Genomic DNA, 27475 nt, shown 5'->3' with positions numbered 1-27475 from the left:
TCATAAGAAAGCACAAAGTAATTCCACTCCTGAATGCAGGATTCTTACCCCTACCTATAGGATAAACAAGGTATTTCAGATATTTACTGCTGCTGTTAGCGCTTACCCATTCAAAGCAAGTTATCTCTCAAATACTGCTATTAGACATAAATTGAAGTTATGAACTATTTATAGCAAGATAGAGAACAGGTAAATAGGGATTTATTTTTGGCAAACATTTGACATTTATTTATATGCCAAACATTTGACTAGTTAATTCACAGGCTTGACAAAGGATTTCCAGGCTGTTTCGAATACCACATGCTGGTTACCCTCAAGTTTTCAGAAGTAACCCTTGAATATTGTTAGGAATTACTTCTACCCTCAACTTCTCACAAGCCACACAATTCCACTATACTCATGAAAATGGACAGTTGTGTGGGACAACACCTCAATGGACATCTTTTAGATATGCAGAGCTTAGTATCAAACAGCAATAAACAGGGCCATGATTAAAAATAAATGAATTAATTAATAATAATAATAATAATAAATATTGCCAGGACACCAAGTCTTGAAACTTGGTGAGGTAGGGGTGGAAATAAGAGCCTTGGGTGGTGGTTCAGTACTCGCATCCTGCCTGGCTTCTTATTCCCAAGCAGCCCAAAAATTACTTTGTTCCAGCTTGAGTGGAATCAAAGGTGGCAGTTATTCACTACACAATGAGATCCAGAGCACTGTATTACCCGATATCTCTATCAACTAAGCTGTATTTCTTCAGCATTCGTTGCCAAACAAAGCTAATTGTGCAAAACCTGTCTCGAAGGAATAGATATGTGAATATCTGCATCTGTCACACTGAGGTTGTTTATTTTAGATGGTTTGTTTTTTAAAGAAAAAAAGGTTTCAATGAAAACAAGACGTTTCCATAGAAACAAGCTTCTTGGCTACCAGAAGCTGCTTTCTCACATTCCTTTTCTTTGAAGACATAGACATATTGACAACATATCTTTAGGAAAAAGACTTTGTCCTAAAATGATGAAAGGTCAAATTCTTATCAGGACTATATAAAAACCATATGCCATCATATACTATGTATGTAGCAGTTGAAAGTCAAGATGTTGCTTTGGAACAAGCAATCCTAAACATTTTTTATTCATAGGAATAAGGTTAAAATAGAGAACAGGAGGGAGAAAATTTCATTCAGGATTGAAGGTCACTTGCAACAAGTTGTACCTATCACCAAAGTACACTGTAACTGGATCTTGCAACTGGACAGAGTGACTAAGAATCATCTCAATAGCTTTCTACAACATATACAACCCCTTAAACTAAGTTATGACAGAACTCAACAATATTGATACTTCATTGTTTATTAGTTTGTTTCATTATTTGAGGACCTGGTGCAGAGTGGTGATTCACAAATTTGCTTTCTTTCAAAGGTTTATTGAATTTGAGTGGAGAAAAATCCTATTAAGCAAAACTAAACATCACGACCATTGTCATGCTGATAAGTCTGAGCAAAATAAGGTAATTAATCACTTGAATATACTATGATCAGGTGCTACATTTACAGATGATCCAAGATACCAGTTTCATTAATCAAACAGCATATACGTACATCAAAGATCACCGTTTCTGAGCGTATCTTTAACTGTGATAGCTTACAGTTGTACAGTGAAAAGCAAACCTCATGGGACTCCAGTCTCTTTTGTAACTTCAGGATGTATCATGGTTGTCAGATTGCAGAAACTGAGATGTTCTGGCTAAATTTAACAATTGACTTCCTGCTCCTTTTGTAGTCTTGTGCTATGAGACCCCCTGGCCATACAGGAGATCTTGTCCAGGCGGGTTTTGAATGTCTCCAGAGTGGGAGACTCCACCACCTCTCTGGGCAGCCTGTTCCAGTGCTCCACTACCCTCAAAGTAAAGAAGTTCCTTCTCATGTTAAGATGGAACTTCCTATGTTCAAGTTTATGCCCATTACCCCTCGTCCTATCACTGGGCGCCACTGAAAAAAGACTGCTCCCATCCCCCTGGCATCCTCCCATTAAGTATTTGTATGTATTAATAAGATCCCCCCTCAATCTTCTTTTCTCTAGACTAAAGAGACCCAAGTCCCTCAGCCTTTCCTCATAAGAAAGGTGCTCCAGTCCCCTAATCATCTTTGTTGCCCTTTGCTGGACCCTCTCGAGCAGTTCCCTGTCTTTCTTGAACTGGGGAGCCCAGAACTGGACACAGTACTCCAGATGCGGTCTCACCAGGGCAGAGTAGAGGGGGAGGATGACCTCCCTCGACCTGCTGGCCACACTCTTCTTGATGCACCCCAGGATGCCATTCGCCTTCTTGGCCGCCAGGGCACATTGCTGGCTCATGGTCATCCTGTTGTCCACCAGGACTCCCAGGTCCCTCTCCACAGAGCTGCTCTCCAGGAGGTCAGCCCCCAACCTGTACTGGTGCATGGGGTTATTCCTCCCCAGGTGCAGTACCCTACACTTACCCTTGTTGAACTTCATAAGGTTTCTTTCTGCCCAACTCTCCAGCCTGGCGAGGTCACGCTGTAAGGCAGCACAGCCTTCTGGCGTGTCATTGGCCAGATCTTGCTGGTCCATGGCCCAAAGGCAGGTTTCTTCCTGTGTTAGGATCAAATTACCACCAGCAGCAAGAGCTGTGCTGCTTCTAAGGCCACTGCATAATTCAATTCCTTACCTTAATTAAGGTCCTGCTAAAGCTAACTTTACAAAACCTACCTGCCACCCAACCCTCATACTCGAGGGGAACAGGACAGCAACAGTTTCTGGTCTATGGCCTACTTTCAGCTCTTCCCCAGAGCTTCCTCAATGGAAGAAAAGAAGTTACTCCTGAGAATTTATCAACGGCAAAACATGTAAAAAGAGGGAGTCATGTTGCATATAACATTTCTCTGATTTTTATTACTAAGCTTGCAAGTTTCTATTCCGTAGATGCACTGTTTTCCAAATAAAAAGATTCACAATGCTAAAAGTTTCACAATGGGTTCCTTCTATCTTGATCTATAACCATGTTTTTCATTTTCAAAGGCACAAAAACCAGAAAGTCTGCTAAAACAAAGGTGTGCACTTCAACTGCACAACCTCTACTGCCTTTGCAATGCTGACTCTTAGAAGACTATCCACAGGAGCATTGGCCGCTATCATTCTTACTCATATACTGGCAGAGGTTTGCGGTAACTTTTAAAAGATGTAATTTTTACACACAAGAGCAAAGTTGAGTCATCAACTTCCTTCCATACAAAACAAGACTTCAGAATACGCGAATTTGTAAACTTACATCAGTTAAGTTTTAGTGTGCTTTCTTCATCCTCATTTGTACAAGACAGTCTACCCAGGCCCATCTAGCAGCACAATAGAAAGTTAACTTGTTTTCTGCATTTGGCATGCATACCCTCCAACCTGAAAGTGGCCTTAACAAGTCAAGAGTCATATTTTTTTTAGCATGGATTTCATGAAGACATTTTGCTTGTGTGTAGTATTTAGCAAGTCCTAGGTAGGTTTCCTATTTTAAATTTTACTAAAGTTTTTAAAACAAAGAGTGAAAACAAGATTTAAAAAACCTTAAAGATCAGTTGTTACAAGGCTTCATCTGCTTCTGGAGACTGTACTTAAGCACTTGTTATATCACTAAGATACAGTCCCATTTCATATAAATTTTAGAGGATTAACTTCTTGCTCAAGACCCTTTACCAGTTGTCTCATCAGAAGAAAAAAATCGTCTCATAAGTTAGTTTACAGTCAAATATTCGTACCTTAGTTTATACAGTTTCACTTTCAAACAGCCCTGTTCACTTCAGTGGCATAGGAGAGTCAGGCATTAGCATCCAAATATCTTTCAGCTGAGTATGGAGAGAGTTTTCCATGAACATGGTGACACACTGGTCTTCAGCTTCGCTTTGAAAACTTGCATGACGCCTCAAAGGAATAATCACCACCAGATTCAAATTCAGGCAAACTCTCATTGCCTCAACAATACCTGTCATATATAAAGGAATGGGAGACTTCTGCTTGCTAACAGAGCAATAGACTTCTGAAGGAAGACTTTGAAATGGAAGCAAAAAAAACCCCAAAACTATCTGCACAGGAAGTGTTCTCCATAAATCCTCTGCTCAGGAAAAGACAAGCTAAGGAGCTCCTGTCTTTCTCTCATGTGAACAGGTAAAATTGTTTGTGCCTGCTGCTTTCATTTCTATGTGCTTCTTAATCCATTTACCAAGGAGAATGAAAACCAGAGCTGATCAATTTTCATGCTGCTTTCTCTCTTGAGACTCTAGACTTTTTTTTTTTTCCCCTCCAGCGTTTTGTCTTTCGAGTTATCCCTTCCTTCATGGAGTAATATACAGCAAACTGTACTTTCAAGGACTCACAGGTCTAATCACCTCTTCACCTGGGTCAGATATAATATTTTAATACTGTGCGAAAGTGATAAATTTCATCCATTTTTTTTTTTTTCCCACAAACTTTTGGAAGTAGTATAGAAATATGTTATAGGCATCACTGAAGACAAAAAATTGCCTAGCTCAACAGGTTTCTAAACTTTATTAGAAGACCTTAGTTTACATGGTGTCGCTGATTACATGACGTTTCAAGTTTTTCAGCAGTGTTCTTACACACTGTAAAACTGCCCTTCTAAGTTGTACACATTTAAAGCACACGTTTAGTGCACTCATGTTTTACAAGGTATCAGAATGAACTTGCTTGCTGCCTTTGGGAAAAAGAAGCTTCAGCCTTTAAGAGAGCTGTATATGTTCACACTTGTTCAGTGATCACCACACATATAGGTTTACCTATGCCAGTTACTTCCAGAGCAGTAACCCAAAATGTTTCTTTCCAGAGGAAAAGAGTCAAAGCTATTTGGTTAAGTTTGTTCTTCCCATCCATGTTCTTTCTCCACCTTTCATACCAGCAGCCACCTCATGTGGGAGGGGTCTCAAAAAATCTCATAAGAGATCTTTCAGTAATGAAAGTCAACAAAACAGTCATCGCTCTTTCACTGTATGCAAATGGAGTTGATCTTCCAACCCTACCATGTCATTTTTTTTTAATACAAATTGTAAACAAGAATTGGATTGGGCACATTTTCTTCTTTACTTAGAAATTTCAGTAATCCAAACCTGTCTAGCGCAAAAGCATCTAGGAGACTGCACGTGTAAACTTTAAACTAGAGAACTTGTAAATAACTCCTACATCCCAATACTTTAGGTCCATTTTGCCAAAATTTGGAGAACTTGTGCAGGTTATACTATTCAAAAATTGAAGCTCAGCTGAGATACTTAGCAAAAATCTAGTTTCTAGAGGGTATATTCTACCAGGTGGCTATAAAGCTCACTTTCACCATCCCTCTTTTCATAATACGTGTTTAAAAGGTTATCTTGCCAAAACCACATTTTTTCTGAAGGCTGAGCAGTTTCTTGGCAGAATTATGCTGCTGGTACATTGTTGAAGCTGGCATGCTAATTTAAGTATCAGTGCCACTACTCTCATAAACCTTAAATGCACAAGGGTTTTTCCCCACCCACACCAGAGGCAGCAGAGGGAGATACAAAGTTACTGTAAATGTTTATCCTCAGTAAGACAATATTCAGTTCACTACTATTCATGGTTACAGAAAAGACCTTCAAGAAATTGATTAAATTCAGATATCAGTTTCATTTTTTTTTGCCAGTACAGTGTTTAAGTCAAAACGAAGAGCAAGAGAAGAGTATGGGGTGGTTTGGTGTTTTTTTCTGTTTGTTTTGGTTTGTTTGGTTATTTTTTTTTGTTTGTTTTTTGTGGGATGCAACTGGCAGTAAAACCAACTGAGTTTAAGATCAAACTAGCAATACGAATTGCTGGCAAAACTAGCAATACGAAGAAACAATAGCCTGTTATACACTCTTCATAAGGTATGCCTTTCATATAATACTCCATTTTGGAAACTCATTTATGAGTGCTATATACTATCTCATATCATGAGTGATTCTCTATTGGAACAACTTCCAATAAGAAGCTAGCAATAACACCTGTTTTTCAACTTGCAGTGTTGAAAAAAGTATTTCTTGTGGTTTACCTTCAGAATTTTTTTCCATGAAATAGCATTTTCAGGTAACTTTTGTTCTATGCAGCTGAGGTACCATGCAGCTGTGTTACTGAAATCGGCAGAAACAAACTTTCTAAGCCTTAATTTAAGTTTAGAAAGCAGGCACTTCTTTATTACACCACCGGACGCACAGGGGATCACTCCACCTAGTGTGAATACCGAGTTGCTCCGCTACAAAAATTATATAAAATCAAAATATACATATTCATTACATTTCCCAAAATAATTAACATGTTCATAAGATTCCCAAGATCTCATTAATGTATGTAAATGTCCGTGACACATGCACCTTCAGGTACACTGGTGGTCGTCCAGGGTCCTCTGGTGGTCGTCCATAGTCTTCCTCACTGTGCCCGCTGGTTGAACCCTATCCTTGCGCATGCTCAGCTTGGTCACAGAGACTTGACCGCCTCTTTAGTAAACCAAGAAAATCTTCTGGAGGTTCCAAGATTAATCAGGCCTACAACTTACCATTCTCTTGACAGGTACTTCAAAGTTATATTGTGCAACACTTAGTTCAGATTATACTTAGTTACCAAATGTGTGTTACGGGTTTGATTTTCACTGATCAGTCCCTTGATTATATATATATATATATTACTATCAATACCCATATCCAAATAGTCAATGGTTATTTCGATTAATATCTATTGATTTGGTTCTTGATATTTAAATAAAGATGGGAAGGGCAAGGGGGGTCTCTAAGCAGCGTCACTGGTGCATAGCAGGTTTCTATGACTCAAACAATATTTATCTATTCTATTTTTCATTGTTTCATCTGAGTTCTGCTTGTTCCTTGATACAGAACAATAATTATCTAGTGAGGGCTCTACGGTTACCAGTTTCAGAACACAGTGCTCTAACGTTCTACTTCTACTATAACCAAAATCTGGTGATTTTACAACAGCTGTGTGCACAAAATTATGTTATCACATTGGCACACGCATATAGAGAGGTACACATTACACAGAATTGTAGACACGTGGAATTTAAAGATATGTAATTTGAAGATCTACAATATCATGTTTATTTGGTGGACCAGCAAGAAGATAAAACAATCATGATTTTTTATTTTTTTTTTAACAGTTTGGAGGTGAGAAGGTTGAAATAGATGTACTGAGGTTCACACTTTTGCCAAAATACAGTAGTTATCTTCAGAACTACATTGATTTGCAGGTCTCGGTGCACTAAGTTTGATAATGCATGTAGTAAGAAGTTAAAAAATTTTAATTATCACTTAAATATACATACTACCCAAAGGATGAATCTAATAATGAAGAAAGTTGATATTGTCAAAATGTTGTACACCTCATGACCACTAAAACCCACAAAATACGTTCTATATTCACAATCCCAAGTTACAATAATTGTAATAATAATGAATTGTTTTAAGTGATATCAGAAAGTCTAAATCCAGTGAATTCCATACTTGAATATTTAAATATTCCTGCTTTTTGACAGATTCCAGCTTGATGTGAATAAAGTTGATTTATTTCTGTTCCGTGCATTAGCTTCAATAGGACATTAATATGTCAGATTATAACCCCACTCATCCTTCTACAAGCCCATTAATCAAGTTTCTTCCCCTTTCCTCAGTCTTCAGTATCAATGAGACAAAGATTAATTTAGAAGTCACTCTAAATCAGGTACCATGTTCTACCAAGCATCACACTACACTTTGCTAAGATATTCCTTTGTCTACCATACATTTCCTACTAACTGGCAGTTTTATTGAGTAATTTTTCATGTTAGAAAATTATTTTCTGAAGAAAAAAAACCCAAGCATACTGTGGATTCCTTTCTCAAGTCTGTCGCATTTCTTTTATTTACCTGATATTAACCTTACACTTGTGCATGCTTTCTTAGCATTTGTGCATGGTATTTCTTCATCACCATCTTCTATTCCAAAAGTGTTGACTTAAGTAAAAGTTAAGAGTGACAGAGTTTCCTCTCTGAGATACTTTGTGTTTCACGTAGCTGCACTGAAGCTTCAGTTTAATCATTAGTAAATTAGTTAGATTGGACTTAACAGTTACAGAATGATCATTAACTTACAGAGTAATTAATAAAAATAGAAGATACATACACAAACGCCTGACTTCGAACCTACCAACATCTCCCCATTGCTTTAGAACAAACATTTAGATGTTAAGAAGACAAAGCAAAATTACTGTTTTTCAGACACAGATGCTGTAAAAATTAATGAAAAAAATAGTTTAATTAGTTTAATGTTAAAGTTAAATGAGTATAGACACCAAAGAACTGAAGTTACATATGGACCAAAATAAATAAAAAAAAATATGCAGCCATAGCAGTTGTTCTGAACACATTACTCCAATTCCCTATGTCTTCAGAATTACAAATAGGATTTAAAAAGTTAAAAAAACAACAAAACAAAACAGAACAAAAAGCTTGAGACAGAAGAAAGGTAAAATTATTGCTGTGAGTAAAAATCTGAGTCATTACCTTTCACAACTTTGATCCCAATGTTATAGATCATCCTCAAAATCCACTGAATGTGGATCTTGCTTTCACTAGTGGAAATCACATACCCTTCAACTTGCACCATAGTGTGCTTGTGACTGTTTCACACCTTCTGTGGAGACGTTAGCACCTTGTTGGAATGGAAAACAGCTTAGCTAGAAAAAATATTCCTGCCAATAGATGTTACAGATTAACTCACTCATATCTGAATTGTTTCCTAATCAGTTTTCTGTATCTTATTAAACAGCAGATTAAAGAATGTAGTGCATCATTCCTTTGCATTTTGACTCCTTCCTTTTGTTATCCTAAGTTGATTACAGCTGAGCCTATCAACATAGCCTCTGATACTGTTTGAAATACCATTTTATTCATAATCAAGGTTTAAAATTTAGCTCCTTCTCCATCTAATGAAGGAGTTCACTTTTGACAGAGACAGTTGTGATTTACCAGCAAGCTGAGGTAAATGAGAAAGTCCGAAAAGCAGGCAGTGGTCACAGCAGCAACTGTAATCACATCATAGACATCTTCCTACTACAGATTATTTCACACGTTCCCTTTTTCAGAAAGATATCAGTGTTGCCCTCACTATAACCTTTCTTGAACTATTGTCATCCTATTATGTTCCTCGTCTCTATGCCTCCATTGTTTTAAAAAGACAGAAACAATCATCATACTGCTACCCTTATATGGAACTTCTTGAAGGGTTTAAACATAAAGTGGGATTGTACAGGAACATGATACCCAATTGTGTAAAGGCAGGTCCTTGAGAGAGCCCTCTATTCACTGCAAGACTTGTTATTGACAAGTTCTTCACAAGAAACTACCTAAAATTTTTGGATACGTCAAATGGTAAGGAGTTTCTTGTTGTTATTGAAGTTTTGATTATCCACATCACGAGGAGACAAAGTTTAAGGGTTAAATATATGAGAGGAGCCATTGTCCTGGGTTTTTTACTCCTACATAATTTTTCAGAGTGTTTATCCAGACCAGGGAAAGACTCATAAGACCAGCTGCCCCAAGCCTGTTCAAGGTGCAAGAGGTATATTGCACAGAAAACCTATAACTCTGTAAGAGTTATTGTTTCCCCAAAGCCTTTTCTCCTCCCTCCCAATGGCCAAAGCCATCCCATGGCAGGTTTTCCCGAGATTGTTGCAACTGGACAGAAAGATAACATTCATCCATTTTTTGCTTCTCCTCCCCACCTTTCCCCAAACTAGAAACCTCTCTCACCAGGAAAGAGAGCCCTCAGGATTACACAGGAAATAAACAAAATCAAAAGAACCAAATTAAAAAAAAAACAAACCACCAAACAAACAGAAAGTCACTCCACTAAGCCTCTGTTTTATCTTCCCTGTGGGATGCACAGTGTTTCTTTCATACTTAGACAACCTAAAGCACTTCAGCTTATGACTATATGTATAGTCACGTACTTTAGTGAGTTAAAGACTCACTAAAAGCAGACTTTCCCCCCATTTTGCACTCCTTATCTATCACAATTAAAATACATTTGAAGTAAAAGAGTATTAGGACCAGAGGACAACAGAACAGATGCATTTATCACAAAGACAGAAACACACCAGAACGATCACCTTAAAAAGGCTATCTGGAAGTCCCAAAATACCTTATAAGACATAAGACAAAACACCAGTTCGTACTTAGAAAGGAAATTATCTTTGTTTTTCCACTAGTTCATCAGACATATGTTGTACATCTTACATTAAAACAAACACCCAATCCCATACCTGTCCTTTCAGGTGACTACACTCCCTGTTAGGCTGGCCAGCTCCCTGAAGACAGCTTTATTTAAAGAAGCAAAGGGAGGTGAAAACACTTCAGAATAGCAAGTGATTTCATTGAATGACCACACACCCCATGCCCCCATAGCAAAACATCATCTTCTAAACACAAAAGCAAAGGGGCAAAAAACCCTCTCTAGATAAATTTGAAATACCTTTACAATGTCTGTGAGATCTACTTTATTTTAGTTGTTTTAACAACTTTCCTTGTTCTCCAACATCAAAACACAACCCGCCAAAAAAACACTCAATTCTTACAGTCTTGCTTCTCAATGCCATCCGTCAGGAGAGAAACCCACAGATTCTCTTCTTTGAGTTTTTCACATACCTTTGAAAGCTGGAAAAAAATACAAGCTTCAAAGTTTTCTAGATACTTCCCAAACCTTTCACAGCCAACCATGTGCAGCTGCCTCCGCAGCTGAAGGCTGATTGCCTCCACTGCCAGCCAGGGAGTGTATTCTTTGTGCTACATCATGTTTTCCTATCAGGTTCAGCTCAATCCTAATGAATTAGACTGCAGTTATCATTAATTAGAGTTAGCTCAAAATCTATTTTAAACAAGCATCCATTTTTACTTGGCTATTTTTGGCATTCCCTTTATTTAAAATTCTAATGATGCTGTTCAGAGTGTTTTCTGGTATTGATGAATTGTAATTGTCCAGTCTTGAAATGTGCCCTTTACATAGCTATAAATTGAGTGTACTCCAGGAGAGGTTCAGAGGCTTTCCAGGCATTAGTCAGCATTGAAAATATAAAAAAGTGCTTATATTCTGTAGTCAAAAATCATGCTTCATATATGCTGATTCTACTTATGCATATTTGTTTTATTTTTTGGCTTAAATCCAGCCAGGTGTGCTTACCAGAGGTATCTACAGTAGCTCTGGCAGCAGACCCTTCCCAGTGAGGTTGACAGGAAAAACAAAAGCATTTCAGGGACAGTGGAGGCATTAATACTCAGGACCCAGTTTCATGAGCTCCAAAAGTATGCCTTCAAAAGCTTAAAAGACCTCCAGCAGGAGGACAACTAATAGCAAAAACAGTAGGAGACACAACTATTACCTTCTGTTCTGGCCCAAAGGCTCTGAAGAGATTCACATGTCATTGTTCCAGGGCAGGAAAAAAAGAAGTGGTGAAGATAAGGAAGAGCAAACTGGGAACTGCTTTCTTTGATGCTTCTCATCTCAGAGAAATAACAAGACATGAAAAGCAAAATCCAATTATATACGGCTAGCATGTGATGATCGCAGCACAATAAACTGAGCAGGGAAAACAAGAACAAAAATTCTGATCTGAACAATAAAAATGGCATGAATCAAATACAGCTTGTTTCTTTTTGTTTCATATAGATACTATTTGTACAAACGTATATAACACCTACAATGCACACAAACACATCTAGAGATGAAAGATATACAGCTGGTTTAGACAGTAATTCTTGCATGTTTGTCTTGGTACACATTAATAATGTATGCTTTGTTTATTTTTTTAAATTTTGCTTCTTTACTGAACATTCCCATTCAGAGAATGCAGCATAAAGCTACATATTGCTGGGAAAATTTCTCTAAATGGATCAAAGTAAAACTGGTCCTTGGATTAATAAGTTATTCACATTCTGGCCATTATTCAATTACAAACAAAAAGAAAAGTCACTGATTTTCGGAAATATATATATTACAAAGAATTTTACTGAAGAGCTTGGACCAATGGTAATCAGGTAGTGGATTATTCCTGAACTGGTTTAATCAAATTTTGGCTATTTTTTATTTATTATGTAGTTTTCCTTGTAAATCACACAACACTGCTTCTGTTCCCTGAGGAGAAATGTTTTGAATGTGAGATTAAGGGCTAAGAAATGCACAAGAGAAAAAATATACACCAAAGATTTCTTATCTCTGTTTTCCACTTATAAATACATTATCACATCATGCAAATTCACTTTAAAACATATGAGATTTTAATCCACTGTTTATTTGCAGTAACCATTCAGCAATTTTTGCTATTCTATTTTTTTGTAAACATGAATTCCCAAATATGTATGGTGCTTGCTGTTTTAAAATCTACCTGTCCGTTTTCCTAGAAAGCCCTCAGGTTTGAGCTTTCAAGGTTTTTTATTTCTCACTAATACTGTTATTTTCTACAAACAGTTGAAATTATATGGAAGTGGACACCTTCTTCTTCTGTGCAGCACAATTTTGAAAATCTTGAGTGGCGTGAGCTATCGTTCAGCTACAGGAACAACGTTTTTTTTCATAGTGATAAGGGACAGATTGTAAAGGCATGGCATTCAAACAGCTAAGCTTGAAAACGGGATGCCTTGTGAGATATTTCAAATGCATCTAGGCTTATAACGTTTTGTAAGTTACTTAAAAAACTCCATTTTTGCCTATTCCTGTTTTCGTGCATAACCTTGAGCACAGCACTCTGTGTCTCACATTCCCTTTCTCTAAAGTCGATACAATGATAGTCTCATCTCAGTTGGTAACATCAGGACAAAATTATTCATTGTGAAGTTGTCAGGGGCCACCTCATTGAGGATGACTTCATCAGGTATATCTGCTGTTGTGGAATGAGTGAGTATGAGCACCATGCACAGGATAATAATTTTACTATTTAATTACATAAAACAATAATGGGAAGATTGAAAATTAAAGAACTGTGTTCTCAGTACATCTTTGTGTCCTTGTCATGTATGACTGGTACATTTCTATGCATGCCTTCCTGAGGATGTTGCAGGAAGTCAAATGTATTTTGGGTTTACATTTTTCAAAATATTAACTTTGTTCTCATTTAAGAAGAGGCAGTTCCATCTAAAGAACAAACTTCGTTTATTTTGTGCTTTGATTTAACTACAGAGATAGCACAGTTGATCTAGCCCAGTGACAAGCTTATATTTTTTTTTCCCCCTTAAACCACAATAGCTCTTGCTTTCTGTTATAAAATGCCAGAAATTTTCAGTCATGAATACACTGTTTCTAGGGGAGCAATGCACAACATTTTAATCCATCTTCACATTATTGAGATATGCCTCAGAAGAAAACCTATAATAAAACCCAGTAGTTCTCACTTCTGCAGAAATAAGTGTGTCTGTGATCACATGTGTACACTAATCTATAAGTACAGTGAAGATCTTCCCCCAGGCCAGAGTCACCATCCTGGTGAGACATGACTGCTGTGCGAGATCCTGGGCCCCAAGGTCAGCAGTCCACATTTAAGAGTACAAGCTGGAATACTCTGAGAAACATCTGCTTAAAATTTTCTTTCATTGGAGCCCTACTTATCTCACTGGTTGCTACTTCTCCAGTAACATAGTATATGCCCTTTAGAAGATCAGAGTAGAAGTAAAAGATCCTGAGCAGAAAGGAAAGTGGGTTCAGTAGTGAGGCTATCATCTTCTATACAACCATAGCCTCGTATCCATTTTTTTCTAAGCATGTGTTTCCAAATTACTTAATCATCCCACCAAAAGGCTGATCCCTAAATTCTTTTGTCCTGACTGTTGTAATCATGCTCAGATGAGAAGTTTTTCAAAGAACAACCTGATTCTTAGTGCATGGTAAATGCTTTTTCTTGCATCCATTAATTTAGAAATACACTCATCAGACAAAATACATGATTATAAGTTTAATCAAGTCTCCATTTTCATCCTAAAGCCACTGATAAGTAGAAGTAAAGAATATTATTCGATTGCATTGAACTAACTGGAAAATCACAACATGTAATTGATATGTTGATACAGTTGTCTGAATCCTGGCAAACCAGCCTGCGTTTCAGACATTTGCATCTTTTCAGAGAAAAAGGAAAGACACTGATTGCATTTAAGCTTACATTCAAACTTTGTTATTGCCCCAGACCAATAGCCTTGTTAGGCTTTTTGTTTGAAGGCTTTATTATTTTCAAAGAAAATACTGTGGGCAAAGAAAGTTATTTGTTAAACAGAAAAAGTTATTTGGAAGCTCACTTTGCCCTGTCATTGTAAAACCATGGTTCTCCTTCAAAAAGAACAGCAACATATATTTTTTAATTAAAATTAAGATAACTTCTTAACGAAATAATTGAAGTAGAATTTGTATGCAATCACATTCATTTCTCTGCTGCAAAGTATGTAATTTTGTGTTAAGCGGAAATAAAGTTCACTTCAGGAAACAATTCTTGATAGCATCTCTCTGCTGGAAAGAGCAATTGGCAGGTATTACATCTCATTTAACTTTGAGAAAATAAAGTATAGGATTTCTTGTATTGATAAAAGGTTAAAGTTAAAATGAGAATAATTCAGTGTTTGATAGCTAAAGAGACGGTACCAATAATTCATATTACCCTTTTAAGAAATTGATTTATTTGAAAATAGATGCAAACGTTAGGTGTATTAATAGTATTGAGAAATGGAATAAATGTCAAACAATTGCTTTACTGAGATTCTGCTTTCATTTTCATTCTTGATCTAAACCAAGAATAACCCCCGTAAAGTGAATTAGAATGTTCTTCTTGACGGGAAAACAATGAAGAACAAGAATTTCACCATTTTCCTTATCCTATACAAGTACAAGAAGTGGACACTAGTTTTGGGGCTTATTTTTGGAAAGAGCTGAAAATTCTTCCCACTATTCAACAAAGTGCGTAGTTGTGGTAGGCATGGATGTACACCTAACATTTTCAGTGGGATGTCTGGTACCCATCATGGCCAGAAGCCCTCAGGCTGACCTTTACCGGAGCACTCAGCATGCTGGATCCACAGACTGCAGGGCCAGCCTGCTCTGGGGAGTCACATGTTCCCCTTGACACCACTCATGGCTTCTCCATCACCACCACACAGCTGCTGTGAAAGCACTGTGGGACAGACGACGTCGCTGATCTCGGCGCTGGATTCAGTGTGCTTTTTCTAACAGCCTGAAACAATGCTGGACTTACAAGGAGAAAATGGCACAAGTCCAGGAGGAAAAAAAGAGTTAATGTGATTGAACTGACAAAAATCTATAAAGACCTTCTGGCCAATGATTAGGGTGACACTTCAAGCATTTCTTATTCCGTAAAGGGTAGTTCTCCCCTGCCTTTGCTTAAAGTCTTCTTTAAGCTCCTCACAGAGATCAAATAAAGTTTGTTTGTCAAATCCCTATGTACAAAAACCTGCTCCTATACTAGACCTAAAATCGAGTGTGCTAAGCTCTCTAAATCCTGTTAGAAAGATAAAATCCTAAATCTTCTCCTCTGTCTCTAGTGTCAAGCAACAGCATTTGTTATTCTTTGTGTTGTAACTTTCAAGCCTTGACTTGAATAAGTTAAATCTACATCATAATCTTCAATGAAAATTAATAAATACTGCTGTATATTAGTACCTCTTACTTAATTTTTTTTCTTTAATGTGGAAATCTACCTGTGCTTTTCTCTGCATGGAACACATTCTCTGTTAAAATCTGAAATTAGCACTTATCTAAGTATATATTTATATACTTATATATAAGGATGTAATATATAAATATATATTCATATATATTATATATAAGTATATACTTCCATTAGTATAAACTTATATATACTTATATCTATACTTAGGTATTTCTTATATATACTAATTTCCCATTTCATACATATCACTGGTACACTCTGGAGATTTTAACCTAGAATGGCCATATAAGCTGAACTGCAAATCAAGAGCTGGGCATATTAAAACTGTGGGAAGTAAAAGTACAGATACCTGGTTATTAAAGCACCAGTAACTGAGCTACTGATCTTCTGTTGTGTCGATCTAAACTACCTTGTGTTGAAAATATAGTCAAAAGTGCACACACACACCAGATTTTTCTAACTTTCTGCACAGTACTAAGAGCGCATGTGTACACCATCATCAGCTCATTTGAAATCCTCACTGCCTTCGTACTAGAACCACCAGACTAAACCAGTGTTTTTACTGCAGTGTAGGCATGTACTTCTGGGAGCAAGGTTTTTTCCTCTCTTGTTGTGTTTGAAGAACAGGCCAGGCTCTGGTTCACAGATAGGTTTTCTAGACCCGGTGACACAGAAACTTATTGGCCAAGTTCGCACGGAACTAGAACTGTCTGACCCAGCTGCTTCTGGCAGCAAGTGGATTTTCTACCCACCCTACAGTCTCTGCTAAGAAATCTAACCGGCATTTTCTACAACGTGAGAAAAGGACCAAGAAATCTACAAGGGAAAACAATCTGCAGAAAAAATTGTATCAATAAAAAACTGTAGCAAGGTTTGTGAAGAGAAACTGTACTGTGAACTTTTATATCCTTATAGTACTACAACACTATTACTACTTTAAACTGTACCATTTTTCAAACCGCTATAAGGAAGCAAAGGCGTGAGAACTGCAGAATAAGATTTTCTTTTTCCTTGTGGCAGAACCAGCGTTGTTGTGGTCACATATTAACCTCACTTGCAGGAACGATAGAAGTATACTAATAAAGAAGTTTAGTGGGGGTTATTTCAAGTATGAGGGTTGACTATTGATATAACTGTCAACCAGTGCTAATTTTCTCCCTCCCTTCCTTCACCAAAAGGAGGTTATTTTTAAAGACATTATTGATTCATAAGCAATATAAACATGATTTTGCTCATAACTAAATGTTGAATCCTTGTGAAATGTAAAGGATACATTTTTCTAATATAATAATATTGTTGGACAGACTAATTTTGCCTCAACCTCATAGATTCCTAGACATTAAAAAAATTGCAAGTGATGCTTTTGTTTAGGTAGTGTTTTCATGCTTTAAATGACTTGGTTTGAAATAAATAGATAGTTCTGCTTTAGCTCAAAGGTATTTTACAGACTTAATTCAATTTAGCAGCCAGAAACAGACAAACAACAATTTAAAACTTGACCAGGAGTAAATCCTCCAGACTATGGGTTGAGAATTTTAGCCCTGTGGGTCTGCCAGTGTTTATAATTTATGAAAAGCCATTTTAAGTTCTAGGGCAGTTTACAGATTGTGAGCTCTGTCTTCTTTAGAACTCCAGGTTCCTGTGTTGTTATTTATTAATCACCATTAACAGTGCTTTGCTAGAATCTAAATTTCATTTTACAACAGTACCATGATGTCTGAATGATCATGAACCTTGCATTGCTCTGTTTACAAGGAAAGGTAATTATACACTAAGATATTGTTCATTATTAAAACACTTTTTTTTTTTTTCATTCTCCCTGCACTAAACAATAAGACTTTGAAGACAAAGGAACAAGAAAATTTTATTAACTTTCCCAACTTGCATATACTCCTAACTGATAGCGATGGAACTATGGAACTAATTTTCCATTTAAAATAAAATTAAAGCAGAAATAAATAAAAATCACAGTATTTCAGAATAAAGGTAAAGTAACAACCTCAGTTTTCTCTACAATATGAGTGTTATGTTACAAGATGAGCTTTAAAACCTGCTTTTTAAAGTGGTTGAAACACTGGTCTCATAGTGCAAAAAAGAAAATAAGCCGTGATTTTCAACAATGCATTTGGATTTAGCAGCAGAGTTTAAAATAAAAATAATACAAATATTGTGAGAATTTGAAGTCAAACTGCTGAGGCACTAGACATACTGGCATTATAAATCATTTAGACATATTTGAAGTTTTGGCCATTTTTTCTAGATATGGTGTAAAATATTTTCAGAAAGGACTACTCACTTTTAGATTTCCTACCTGAGTTCTTGTCTGGGGTTGTGATGTTTAAATAAATGTGGTCATCCCTTCCTTAAAAACTTCTCTTTAAGCCTGCCACAAACTGACAGTCATTAGTCACTTCTGAACATTTTAGGTAGGAAATACTGCACCCTTTAAGAACCAGAGTTTTGTTAGCAATACAGTTTTTCTTAGATTGACAATAGTTGATTGTTGATGGACAAAACATGATTAAGAGGAATCAAGTGGCTTTGCAAAATCCAAACAACTAACGGAATCATTATGAAAGATCTCCTGAAATATAATTGTTTCAAGTAAGTATTTAAAAATAACAATCCTGTATCTAGCTATTGCTGAAAAAGGAGACTTCAACCCAACCTTCACCGTGATAGATTTTAAGAACTGTAATAAAATTAATGCTATATGCATATACCATACATGTAAAATAGCTTCTAGAATTTTGCAAGCTTCCCAATTAATAATGCCGTACCAGTAGTCTGTGGGTAGCAATGAAAATTTTCACTGAAGACAATTCAGTCCTCTAATTGTTCATGAAAGTAAAAGTAATGAAGATAACATAAACAATAATAAAAGGCAAGGTGTATTTATTGGCTAATATATGCCCACCTAAGACAAGCTGTCATTGGTTACAATGGCCTGAATAGGGACTAGATTTGGCACTGAAGCCACTCTCTCTTGCAAAACTCTGCACTAAACTGCATCCTGGAAGATGCCAGTTTCCAATGGGTGCATTATTTTGTGTTTGATATTTTAATGAGGGTAGAAAAAATGAAATTTGCTTAAATATGCAAAGTTGAACTCATTAATATCCTGAAGGAGGTGTCTGCTTATAATTTGGAGGTATTGTTGATGCTGTGAAGAATAAGATAATAGTGCAAGAATAATTAGACCATGCTTCCTAGTAGAAAAAGAAATAAAATTCTTAGCATAAAATTTCGAAGTCATGGACTAATAGAATAATAATGAGGAGCTCAACTATATAGAAATACATCATTAGTTGAGATGATAGAAAACGAGACATCTTAGTATTTTTTTTTTTTTAGTCACAGGATCATTATAAACAACAATGTAGAAAGAAAAGGGATAAGTGATGCTAAGATCTGTCAGACAAAGTATCTGAAGTAGAGAAAGGAAATAGTTAAGTACACAAGACAGAGAGAACATTACAATTAGTATATTCTGTGTGGTTCTGATTACCTCTGTTCAAACTCAGGTTAACCTGCAACAAGGGTAGCAATTGCCTGCTAGGATGATGTATTTTAAGAAATAACTAAAAATCTCATTACAAAAATGACTGAGAAAGATATTGAGTGTCTTAAAGTGTGTTTGGGAGCAAGAAGGGGTGAGGCAGGAATCGTATAACTATTCAAATGTGATAGGATGTGTTTTAAGAGCCTAGTGCAAATTATTAGAAACAGGTTGTCAGAGTCCAATACTCACTGTCTGTGTTCTTTTAGATATTCCACATGGGAAGACTTTAATATTTAATACCAAATTTACTTATTTGAAGTTATCTGATCTTACATGGGATTTTGATTGAGCAGAATGATACACTAATGTACTTAAATCACACTATGAATCCAAATCACACTTAGCAGAATATAGCAGTGTCTTTATTGATAACATAGGTTTCGACAGAAAATAAGAACAAAATTTTCTACCCTACAAGTGAGTGGAGTGCTAAAAATATCATCTGACTGAAATAATAAAAGGAAAGAGCGTAAGTTATTTTGAGATGCAGGTTGCCTGTTAGGGACAGACTAGGATAGGAGTCATCCCAAAGGTGGAATATTAAGTCTGGGAGACGGGGATCTAGGAGGACAGTTTACTTTAATCTCAAAGGGATCACAGGAAAATTCATTACTGTTACCTGATTGTTTATTTGCACCACAGTTTTACTCCAACAACTCTGTGCTTTAGAATTCTGGCTAATTAACTGTAGAAGACAAGGGCTCCCCCACCAGTGTGTAAGCTAGGAGTTTGTATTTTGTTATTTTTTGCTTATCTGTGGGATTTGTAACTCTGGTTCTGGACTCTGGTTCTCAGATCTGGAGTTTGCTATTTGTGTTAATGTGTTCTGCAGTCTTCAGTGGAGTTGGTGCATGTGAATTAATTATTCTACAGGCTGTTGGGACTACAGGTCTAGCTGCCTGCAGCTGTGAGCCAGGAGCCCTACGAACTCTGCATAGAAAGTTTTTGGAATATAACAATATCTGGGTAATGGAAAATGTCTCTTATTCATTGAAACATTAGATTTTATGCAGAAAAAAATATTGGTAGGCCTGTTTATATTACCTATGATAATACAGGAATAGAATTTTTTTCCTGTCAATATACTGGAAAGAATTGCAGCTGTCTTTTATTTATCTACCTTAGTAATTGGGTTTGCACTCAAGACAGTGGCTCACAAAGATGATAAAAGCAACTGGAAAAGATAACTGTGTGTGTCTAGATGCAAGGAAAGGAGCGCATTTTCCCACTAAATATTTGCATGTGGCTGATGACAAAGAGTCATAGAAGACGGGGGATAGGAGAGAGTGCAAGTCAGCTCGCTGTGTTATCTTTAGGATCCTGATTCCACCTAGTCATTCTTTCTGATCTGTATTCATGGGTTTTTCAGACACCTGGCAGTTACACGTCAGAATGACAGGTCTCAACCCTGTTTCAGGATAAAGCATCAATCTTCTTGCAAGCACCGTAGCCTGACCTGGCAGAGTTCCAGCGAGTTTGCGGGCCCTGTGATTCCTGTGCAGAGGATAATTCTGAGCTCGGAGCACAGTGATGGACAAGACATTCTATCAAAGTTGCTTCTCAGACTGCGAGCAGGAGCTGTCCCAGGAGTATCTCTTGAAGGTGTTGCCTATCTATGTTTTTCTGTATCTTAACAGCAATTTTATAAGTGATTTTATTTTTTTTCCTCTGCTGCCTAGAATATAACCTATTGCCGTTTATTCTATTTGCTTTTCTGAAGGCAACAACATAAGACAGGGCAGGTGCATTCTTCTCCCCAGTATGAACCTAAAAATACCTTTTCTTCTGTATAATATAAAGATTGCTTTCTGGTAGCCAGGACTTAAGCATTTTGGTGTTTCTGTGCCAGGGCAGGGGAAGTAGACAAGAGCCAGCTGAATATTTCATGTTTCGTCTGTCCTAGGGAACTGGGATTGCACATCATTGACTCCAGACATACTCCATCACTCTGTGCAGTGAAATTCACTGAGATTAAAGCTAAATGCAAGAATTCAGGACCTTGAATTTTTATTACCTATGTAACTCTGAGAATGACCCTTTCTTCCAAAGTACACAGAGTGCTGATTCAAAAAAAAAAAAAATTATTCTAGAGAGTAAGAGAACATTATACACAAAATATCTGTGTCAGTGCAGGACATGCAGCACAGTTCTTAGTATTACTCTTAGTATTTATAGCACTCAGTATCAGAGGACAGAAACTGAGGAATGGTTTTAAAGGAAGAACTTGTAAAAACTATAAGATATTAACTGAATACATTCAAGAGTTTCTGTAGTACTGAAGCAAAAGTTTCAAATTAAATTTGATCTAATAGAGCACAAAGTTAGTGATATTGTCTAAAATATTTGCACAGAATATATACGCTTTTAACCAAAGGACATGATATTAATCTCACAATACATAAAGAAAACATGACAACAAAATCCTGCTCCAGGAAAATGAATGCAAATTATCATTATCAGCTTAACTTAATTTATTAAACCAAAAAAAACCCAAACAACCCCCCCCCAAATTATTTTATAATAATATTTTTTTTTAGAAATAAAATATCTGTTTTTTCAAAGTCAATGACAACATTGAGATTTAATATATAGTTATGTAACATATTGTATGCATCCTAAGCAAATTTGTTGACAAATATTTAACTCTAAAACGCTAACAACTATCTGGTAAATTTGAAATAAAATATAATATCCAAATGCCAAATATATCTTTTCTAAGCAGAATATTTGTTTTCAGTTCTCACATAAACTAATTTGCCTCAGGTTTCTCTCAAGCACTATTGTGACTTCTCTGGGAGTCTCAAAAACAGATTTTATTTCACCCTTATTTAATTGGAATGGTCAAAAGAAAATTTTATATATATGCCCATACAGCACTACTGGGATGACCTGCATATATTGCTTTTCCACTATTTTCTCAGAACAAGCAGTGGTTAATAGTGGAGAACAGTGAAGATGTTGCTAAAAGCACTATAGACATTCTGTATAAAACTCAATCACTTTCACAAACACCTTTTGCATATTGAAACCCTTGGGCATCTTCATGCAAAATTGTTAACTGACAAAATTCTATGAAAATTGAAATTCTTCGGGTAGTTAGGCACTGTTAATTGAAGCTGCCATTGATTACAACAAAGAAATGATTTGACTGTTAAAGAAGGATCAAATAATTTGAAGGCGTCTTTCAGAGGTGACACTGTCAGGTAATTTACAGTCAAGTCTGAATAACCTCATTTTATTTCTCTCGTTATGTTATCTGCTGGAAACTCTGGTGGAATATTTTAATGCTGGAACTCCAATTGCAGTTTCTATGACATTGTTAAAGTTTCTCAGATAAATGTTTACATGAGAAAGCTTAATGTCAAGTAAAACAAAACAAAACAAACGAATGGAAAATCCCACCACAAATGTTAAAGCTTTCTAGAACATGGAGCTTCAGGAAAAAAGTTTAGAAGGTGAACTGTCTTCACTCTAGTGGCTCAGAGAACAAACTGTAAATAAGGAAGTGCAAAGCTTGTGAAAACATGTGTGTATATATATATATGTATTTTATTGCCCCTGGTCAGCAACTAAGCAACCCCCAGCCACTTGGTCACTCCCCACCCCAGGAGGGATGGCAGATAAGAGGAAAGCGAAAGTGAGAAAACTTGTGAGTTGAGATAGAAACAGTTTAATAATTGAAGGAAAGCTGTGTGTGCAAGCAAAGAAAAATAAGGAAATCATTCACTACTTCCCATCAGGAGCCAGCTACAAATGTTCCTGCTTCCTCCTCCTTTCCCTGAGCTTTTAATGCTAAGCACGATATTATATGGTATGGAATATCCCTTTGGTCAGTTCTGGTCAGCTCTCCCCTCCCAACCTTTTGTGCACCCCCAGCCTATTTGCGGGGGTGGCAGGGGAAAGAGAGGGAAAAAGAGTAATCCTTGATGTGCAAATTCTGCTCAGCAATAGCCAAAACATTGGTGTGTTATCAACACTGTTTTGTTTACAAATCCAAAATAGAGCACTTTACAGGCTGCTGTGGAGAGAATTAACTCAGTTCCAGTCAGACTCATAACAATATGTATATAGATTTATAATGATACAGATGCAGAAATAGACGGCTGACACAGCAAATTTTTGCCAAGCTTTTCTAGCATTGTGCAAGTGGGCTCTGATTATAAAAATGAATAATTTTAAAATATCTATCATTCAGAAAAAAAAAATAAATTTAGTTCCAGTTTAAAAAAGTGCTTTTTTTTCTTCTCAGTTTGGGGAATGAGGGTTCCTGACACTTTGATTGCTACTAGAATATGTCATCTTGCATTGAACCAAGTTTTCTGGTTTCATTACAAAAGCTGTATAGAGTGCAATTAGTTAAGTGGTCAGTGCTAATTATTGAACAGAGTGCTAGATTTGCACAATTCTTTACATTTCAAATAACTCAAATGTCTTATGTTCCTTCTTTAAAGTGCTCTTGAACTTAGAAACATATTTTATTAGTTGGCAAATGAGAACTTGTTTGAGAAAGGGAGCTAAAAATAACTTAAAGAGCCTATTCAAAAGGAAATAAATAATGAAAGAATTAAATTAAATTGAATCAATAAATCATAAATCGTTGTGATAGTGTAAATCAAGTATTCCCACCAGCCGATGCATCGGAAATCCTATTCCATGCACGTTACTCTGGAACCAGATACATTTCTATAGATATTTGAAGTTCATCAGGTGATTATTGGGCTATATTCAGTTAAAAATCACTCCATGAATTTCTAAGTTGTTAAGGAGCGGCGAGAGTTGGGGTGTTCCCCGAGGGTCGGTGAGACGGGAGCTGAGGGTGGCTGCGATGTGGACAGGCAATGCCCTCAGCAGTGGGCTCAGCCAGGGTAACAGAGTTGGGAGGACAGCAAAGGGTCCTGTTGGCAGGCTAAGGAGCCTTGGGCAATGGCAGGGGATCAAGCCAGGACCAAGGCCGAGGCAGGGAATCCTAAAAACAAGCCAGAAACAGGTCTGGGGACCAGCACTGCTGCAGCATCGCTGGGTCTTGGGCTGAAGGCCCCAAGCTGGGCTGAAATGGGGACTTGGGTAATGGTTGGGGGGTGAAGGACCCCTGGGAAGGCTATGAAGGGACAGAAAGGGCTAATAGTACCCTCAAGGCCCTGACATAAAACCTCCAAATCACTATTTTAAAATATTTTTGACATTGTAACCTGGTTTCCAGTTAAAAAGTAAAATACCCCAATATTGTATGAAATCAGTCATACATTTTCCAAGTAACTATTGGAAAATATTTCTTTGTGGATTGTCTAAAAATACAGTAACATTTACTGCAATTGTTAAATATTTTTCTGTATATACTAAACCACCTACTTGATACAGACCTATGAATAGAAAAATATATTTGAGAGATGTAATTATCTGAAAACTTCCTAGATATATTCATTTCTCGCCTTAAATACCTTTTCCCTCAGCGTTCAGCTTTAGAATGAACTCAAAAAAATCAATAATTATTCTCTTTAATAATTTAATCCATTGGATCAAGGCTTAGATTTTTTTTATAAGAATATTGATTTAAATATAAGGAAAAATGTTACCAAGACAACTGTTATCTCAGGAAATATCCATCATTTTCCATCTCTAACATCTGTCATGCCAGCTTTTACATATTTAACTATTTTGGAGGGGGAAGGGGAATAACAGGTGGTTGTGCATTCTGAAAGACTCACAAGGGATATGAAGGATAAGATCATCAGGACTACAGCAAGACATTTTCCCTAGGATACAATAAACCTCTCTTTCTTGTAACTCTTTACAGGTATGAATGATGTGAATTGGATAGACGCTTTAAACATGGAGTTGAAATGAATGGTGTGTGGGAATTGTATCCAAAACTACCAAAGCTCCACTGAAGTGCTAAAGCATTGATTTTCATCAAAGCTTCCCAAAACATTAGTATTAAACTGTGACTGTTCTGAAGGATTTAAAATGTGATGAAGGTGGATAATGAGAAATATGCTTAGACTCAAGTATAACCAATTCAGTCAAAAATTTTTAGAGCTAGTGTTTTCAGAAACTAATGCTATTTGACAAAAGCTGGATGTTAATATTTGTGTATTAAGGGGCATTATGGAGAAAAGTCTGGCTCTGCCTTCATTATAAATTCTCTTTAGGTAGATGAGGATCACTATTACATCTTTTCTTAGCTTTCTCTTCTACAAGCTAAACAAGTCCAGTTCCCTCAGTTTCTCCTGGTATATTACATGCTCAGGTTACCAAACCATTCAATGACCTTCCTCTGGACTCTTCAGTTTGTTGATATCCTCTATATAGGGGCCAAAATCGGTCACCGTATCCCATCTGTAGGCACACAAGAGCTGCAGAATTTTGATGGAAGCTGATAGTAACTTATTCATAATGCTGCTTGATGGTGTATCTTGCTAGTTAGATTAGTACCTTACCTCCATGTTTGCTACGTACCTCCTAGGGAGCTTACATCCAGGTGTCAGAACATTTCTAGTGAAGAAATACTCTTTTAATAGCAATCATACTGATATTATCTAAGCAAAATCTCTGAAATATTGATGACTGATTCTGCAGTAATAGTATTACAACTGTGTAGCATGTTTAAACTCAAGATTTCCACATAAATAAATAATAGTGCAGATAGGTTATGTATGAATGATGCTGCCTGACACTGGAAATAATGAAAAAACATAATGATGGTGGTGCACAATCCTAGTGTAATAGCTGAAAGGGTAAGATGCATTTGCATGAATCGCTGGAACTGGAAATATTAGCGGTGAAACTGTTGTGTTTATTTTGTGTCTTCGTGTTTGTCAGGAAATTTGTTATTTCTCACAAGTGACTTCTCATGCATATTACATATTTTATGTCAGGACTCCTCGATTGTAACAAGTTAATATTTAAAGCTTTTTAAAAGAATTTGCATGTAATCTCATTCTGTTTGCAAATTCTTCCTTTAGAGCTTACATTCTTTTTTTTCCCCCATTTGATCAAGAAACTTTTCACAGAAAAAAAATTTTTACTTCAAAAGTTTGAAGATTTAAGGTGAGAGACTGTATATATAACTTATGCTAACCGTCTTTAAATTCTCACCCCTAAAAGTCTCTGAACTTAGTAACAAAACAAAACAAAAAACCCACAAACCCCAAATTGACTTTCTTATCATATACAAGTTAAATTTAAAGTTTGTTATATAGACACTAATGGTATGTACTTTTGCGGTGGTTTAGGCCAAATTGGCTACTGGGGATGTGTGGCACCCCAGATGGGACCGACAGATGCTCCCCTCTACCCCTCTTCAAAGAGAGAGGCAGAGGAGGGAAAAAGAGACTTACGAGTTTAGAAGGAACTAAACTACTTTAATGAAATATTAATAATAAAATAATAGGAAATAATGAAATAGATATAAAACCGTATCAAGCTCCCAAAATGACAATCACGACAACGGCTGGCACTGAGGCAGTTCCAGACTGGACTCAGTGATGGATGATCCTGGATCTGCATTCAGGGTCGGGATCAAAGGCAGATGAACAGACAAAGTCTTCCTCAGACGTCAGCCATTGAAGAAAGAGAGTTGACCTTTTGATCCCTCAGCTTTTATACTGAGCACGAGGCAGATGGGATGGAATACCCTGTTGGTCTCTTTTGGGTCACGTGTCCTGTCTGCTCCTCCCCAGAGGTGGGACCCCACTATGCTTTTCCACTTCCGACCCTCCAATGGAGCAAACAACAAAATTATCTGTCCTTGGGTGTTATAGCACTAAGTGTAAGCAAGAGCATCCCTGCATACCATGCCTGGGCATCAGCTATAAACATAGGTCTTATCACTCTGAGAGAACGAACATTGTCTGCACCATATGCTGTTAATTTCAGTATTTAGAAGAGGCCCAGCTAAGAAGTAAAGTTACTGAACAAAATTGGTCCTCTTTTCCCTCAAACCAGGACATTGCCAATCCTTGAACAGAAGAGAAGGAAAGCCCTGCCGTGAACACACTTACTCCAGTTCCACTGTTTATAGCCTTAATACTTCCTTTCCTATATCTAGCACTCTTGTCTACTTTGTGAAATCAATAAGTATATCCAGTAACCTTCTACCATGTAATAAAAAAGTTCAAAACAGTTACACTTTTAAGATTCAGAAACCTCTCACATTAATTTGTTAAACTAAGCACACAGCCACAGAGTGGCCCAGGAAAGAGCG

The sequence above is a fragment of the Charadrius vociferus genome, unplaced genomic scaffold (genome assembly GCF_000708025.1).
Source record: "Charadrius vociferus isolate BGI_N301 unplaced genomic scaffold, ASM70802v2 scaffold103, whole genome shotgun sequence".
Classification (NCBI taxonomy): Eukaryota; Metazoa; Chordata; class Aves; order Charadriiformes; family Charadriidae; genus Charadrius; species Charadrius vociferus.
Note: the sequence above shows the minus strand (reverse complement) of the source record.